A 5903-nucleotide genomic window follows, 5' to 3' on the forward strand; every position below is an offset into this window, starting at 1 on the left:
CAAGTTACATGGACACAATGCCAAGTATGTGTGTACTGGGGACCGGCTGCCTCCTTGACATACACTGTGTGTGTGTGTGTCATGTGAGTGGCAAATGTGTCTCAGATGCATTACAAATGAGAGTGTGTGATGGAGCCACAAACAGCCACAATCTCTGTGTCAGCAGTATTCTGCCTTACACCCACACAGTCATATACACACATTCACACTGGGGCACTGCTCAGTATGACCGCAGTGTTACGCCACGTGCCACTGAGCAGCTCCACTGGAGAAATGAGGGCTCTCGCTCTCGGACACTTCCACGAATTTAATTACATTACATTACATATCATTTAGCTGACCCTTTTAACCAAAGAGACTCACAAGTGCATTCAACTATGACGGTACAAACCCAGAACAGCAAGAATGATGTCAGTACATTAGCTTTAAAAAAGCCAAACTACAAAGTAGTGCTACATGTAAGTGCAACATATTAGTGCAACTTTACCTTTTTTTGGTGATTATTATATATATATATAATATTATTTAACAGTATCCCAGGGTTTCCCACTAAAGATGGAGCAGTCTGTCCAGTGGTTGCTACCGTTTTTACAAGCAGCACATCTGGGAGCATTAACTACAGAATAACAAAAGTGTGACTGAAAGAAGAAATTTACCAGGGGTTGACCCAGCAGACCTGACCCAGCTCATTCAGTGGCTTTGATTCTGTTGAGCTTTGATTCATTTGGCTGAGGCTCGGGCCTGAGGCGCTGCAGGAGCCTCGGGACCAACTGGGACACTTCAGTCTTCACCTGTTTTGTGAACCTGCATCCCAGCCTTTTTTTTTTGTCTCTTTCAGTCATAAAGGATAGTACAGAAAAAATAAGGATGGGTTTTCTATATACCCAAATAAAAAATTAACAACAAACATAAAGCTAACAGCATTACATACAAATACAAAAAAAAAAAGACAACCCGCTCACCCTCTCTCACCCACACCCTAAGAGCTCAGCTACAGGACAACAAAAAAATTTAAGAAAAAGTTGTTTAAAAGTAAATTAAAACACAGAAATGTTGTTTTTCAAGCAACAGAAAGAAGTTATGCATCTCAAAAAAGAGGAACATTTTTCCAATCAGACAGAGCTTTGTACTTGAATGATCTGCGTCCGATTTCTTTGGAAATTCTGGGGACAAACAAACAGGGATGTTGCAGTTGTCTGAGTGGTCAATATATCAATAAATATTGATAAAGTGTGCCGCCTGGTAAACGACTGTAAGTGCTTACCTCCTCTTCCTCCTGTAGGTTATGCAGTTGGTGATGCCCACGCATACACATCCAGGATTTCATCCAAAGTCCCCTTATTTTGTTCCCCTTTTTAGCCTTTTCAGCACTTATTGCACTATGTACTATAGAAACATTACAGGCCTCTGGTTGCCATCTCTGTTTATTTTGATTTGGGAACATAAAAAATCTGCCACTCTCATCAGAACTCTGGTTGTTATTAACCAGTGGCTCAGTATGGTTTGTTTACCCGACTTGAATTTTGTATTGTATATGTGCAAAAAGAGTGCATCATAAAATACCAAGAAGTAGAATCTGAGCCACGACACATTCTTTGCCTTTTGTCAGCCTCATATCTTTGAAGCTTATTTTTAAGCTGTCTTCTTCCAGCTGTCTGTGTGTCACCATGTTCCGAGGTCCAGCAGAGTGTCCTCACACAGAAACAGTGCAGTGATTTCATCTTTAGCTGCAGCGGCCCCTCGTTCTTCAGTCTCCCCACTCCGACTGAACACTGTGGGGTAAAAAGGCTTCGCTTTGCCTCCACATTTTCAGTCGCTGCTTTTATTTTGGCAGGCCTCAGCCTTACCTGGGCTGATAAATTGTGTCTTCACCTGTGGATCAACCAATGCTGCACCACCAAATGGGTTGTCCTTTCTTTTACTACGTGGAGACCAATGTCTTTGTGTTATTTGTCAGATGTGTATAGTCACTGTTCTCTTCAGAATGTGTGTTGTGAAGAGATAGATGGTATGTGTTAAGGTTGGACGCACTTCAGTATGACTCAGCAGAGAGTGAAAAGGTAAACTCCAGCAGTTTCAGGCCTCCACCATAGACTCGAGCACATCAAGTGCCTGGTCTTCTTGTCAGCACTGAGTGAGGTGACCTTGTGCTGCTTCAGCGTCGTCTTTTGATGAGCAGGCCTCTTGGTAGAAGACTCTGCCACCAGCTTTGAGGAAAGATATGAGATGTTCTTTCAGTGCAGCAATCTGATCTCCTTTTTTAAGAGAGATCCCCTTGAAAAGCCATAATTTCTTCTTCTGGACATCAAGAGCTCATTTCCTCCTCTTGTATTCGTCTGCTCTTCGAAGACGAAAGTCAAGTTAAGATGTATAAGAACATTAAGCCATAATAAGTAAAATAAACTTTGAAGAGATGATATAACATTAAATCAAATACCACTTGCCTTGTATATAGCTTTTAAACACTGCATTGTCTTTTTGCGCTAATACATTCTTTCTAATTTTATTACCATTGTTATTGCTCCTCTGCATTTGGCAATGAGGCAATGAAGCAGGGAGACAGGAGATCACTGCTGAGTGCAGCCGCTGCCTGAAGCCCTGCAGTCGGGTCCAGTTGTTAAGTTAAATGGCCTTCAGTACATTTGTCCCACTGTCAGCTGTAATGCAGACTTGTCTGTCTTGACTCAGTCCCCAGGAAGCCGGCGCCTCAGTTAGGAGTTGGGCAACAACCTTGCCTGTGTGTCCTTCAGGAAAGTAAGCTCTTTGCAGGCTTTTATTCTGAGCACTAGTTGATGGTGACCACAGATCAGAGACAGTGGTTGGGAGGAAATTTATTTTTGAGCCGTCTTCCGAAAAAATGTAAAGGGTGAGGAGGAATGTTTTTTAACAGAAAGCTCAATTATTTTCAACAAATTCTCAAATCCCTCGTCTCCCACTGTGCATGGAAATGAGGGATTAATATTAATTTCAACTTTTAGTTAGTGCTGTTGCCTGACCGATCTTAACCCCAGAGATGTACTGGACTCAACATTGGCACCCTCACATGAATGAAAATAGCTCTTCTGGTGCATAAGTGAAAATGTTTTCTCTATTCAGAGTTTGCTTCCATGTTGTGTAGCATTTAGACTTTGCATTGGGATAAAGCCACATCATTTAAAATCACCTTCTAGGCTCTAAAAAGGCTTTACAAATATAAAACCTCCATGGCCTGTGCATCGTACATTATCTATAGGATCGTGGGGGAGCCGCAGTCAATCCCAGCTGATGTTGGGCTGGAGGTGGGGTACATCCTGGACACGTTCTGCAGGGCTGACATTTAAGATTGTCCAAATTCCGAGCCCGCTTTCAGAGGCAGAATTTGAAGAGTGATTGCATCACAGTGGTACAACTAGACAGTGGCCGACAAACATGTTATTTCATCTTGGAGGAATGACGGCTCCGATGGGTGGATCCTTCCCAGGATTCATTGTGCGTCGGTCACAAACTGCGGCAAGCAATGAGACGAAAATATCTGATGCTCACGCTTTTAAGTATCATTCTTCAACTCAACCAAACAGCTAACGGTACACATATTACAAAACCAAGGGGCGTTATGACGTTGTTGCTGTGTCAAACTGCAAACTGTGTAGACAGCGGTAAGGGCGGGAGATGCTAATGATGCAAATCACAGCAAATCTCGTTTCGGTTCCGCCTTTGCTGTCTATGTGCCCATGAAGGCCTCCATGGGCCGCGTAGACCACATCCTCAGAAGGAGGCGGCCCCTGAATTGAGACACAGCTTCAAGCCATTTTCAGACATGACCTACAGAGGATGTCTTGAGAATTGGGTCCAGACTTTCTCTAAAAGAGTTCAGGTGAGGGGTGGAGCAGCAGGCAGAGGCAGGGAATAAAATATTCATTCTGCTGAGGAGATCATTTGTGTTTGTTTACAGTACATTGACACCAGCGTCTGCCCTCATCACCACAAACTCTCTTGACTTCTTCATTGGTGTCTTCTATGTGTATGAAACTTATTTTTCATCCTGAGATATTTGGCTCTCACATTTGCGTTCACACATACAGCCCCTCTGGAGAATGTCGGGGGGATCTCATTCAGCTATTGAGACAAACAACCTTTCACTGTCACATTCGCACCTATGGTCACTTTAGAGTCTCTAAATAACCTCACCCCAATCTGCATGTCTTTGGACTGTGGGAAGAAGCCGAAGAAAACCCAAACAGACACAGGGACAACATGTAAACTCCACACAGAAAGACCCTGATCAAACCAGGATTCAAACCAAGAACGTTCTTGCTGTGAGGTGACAGTGCTAACTACTTAGCTCCATGCAGCCCAGAGTGAATAGCAATAATTCAAAACCTATTTGCAGTTCAAGGTTTTAACAGTTCAAGGATGGAGGTGGTCTCTGGGTAAAATGCTCACCAACTTAAAAATGTATTGGTAAGTGAAAGCACCAGATCTTAATAGATTCATAATGTAGCCTCTTAGTTTTCCTGGTTTATACGACCAGCAGCTTACAGTATCTGACCAATAGACGGGCAGCAGAGCCACATTCAGATACCACCCTGAGAACAATAATACGCACAATTACCGCTCACCCCCAAACAAACTAACAACAGTCAGGCTGACATTGTGACTCCTGATGGGATGCAGATCACATTTATCTGTGCTTCACAATTAAGCTCTTTGTCAGATTGTGTAGTGATCCTAATTTAGAGCTGCTGTTGTGGTTGAAACGATTCTTGATTGAGACACAGTTTATTGTTGAGCTTTTAATTCATTTTAGCTCAGTTACAGAGAGAGTTCTTACCTCGCAGCGTCAAACACATCGTGTATTGATGCTTTAGTTAATAATAATTTAATGAAGGCTACATTTTACACTCATCTCGAATGGACGTAGAATCCTAGGTTTCTCCTGTGCATTTTTAATGTTCACCTGCGAGGCAATCACACAAAGGTTGATTTTTATATAAAAATACCAGTGTTTTCTAACTTGCCTGTAGTTTTCTCTTCCTCTATTGTTTGCATATATGCATCCGCGTTCTCCTCCACTACTTTAAACCATACTCTCCTTTTCTACATCGTTTTCCTTTTCCTCTTCCACCATCGCCCCCTCCTCAGAATGGTCTTCCAACTCCTCATGGATCTATATGTCATGTTTTGCTCAGCTGCCTCCCCCTGAACATTATCTGCTTCTCGTAACTGTCGGCCTTGTATGGTGGCTTTACTGTTCCACCATTCACTCAACCCTGTTCTTCTCATAAATATGTCATGAGAGTGTTTCGTCACCTATACACGGACATACAAATAAACCACAGCCGTTAACTGGCTCGTAACTTACAAGTGGAGATGCGCTTAAAAAAACGGCAATCCTCCTCAAACCTCAGCGTGGTCAAGGAGCCTGCAGGGGCCCGAGACAGCAAAGAGGCTGATCAGCAAATTGCCTCTACCCCTCCATCTCCTCCTCGACACCAGCCCATCTCCTACTCACCCCCACCACAGTGCTGAGCTGTGGACTTGCAGCCTGTAAAGAGGTTTAGGTGCAAACAAACAGCCCATTTAGAAGCATCTCTTCTCCATTTAGGCCGTCATTATGGCCCTGAAGGCCCTGGCTCAGCACTGAATTATGAATTAAGTTGTCAGGAGAGCCTCTGCTTATGAGCTGAGGGGGTCATTTAAATTTAATTTGAAAAGGGATTCTGTTAAGAATGTATGCTCAGCAACCTCCTGTGGAACTTCTCCATCAGAGTGAAGAGGGGTAAGTACTGACAAGGGCAAATGAAAAAAAAATGGCTGGAAAAGCATTGACTTGCTATGATAATGCATAGTGCATGATGTGATGAAAGTTACAAGACACTGACATCACCAGGGAGGGGATCTGAGATGGTTATCAAAGTCAGAGT

This window comes from Hippoglossus stenolepis, chromosome 1 (genome assembly GCF_022539355.2).
Source record: "Hippoglossus stenolepis isolate QCI-W04-F060 chromosome 1, HSTE1.2, whole genome shotgun sequence".
Lineage (NCBI taxonomy): Eukaryota > Metazoa > Chordata > Actinopteri > Pleuronectiformes > Pleuronectidae > Hippoglossus > Hippoglossus stenolepis.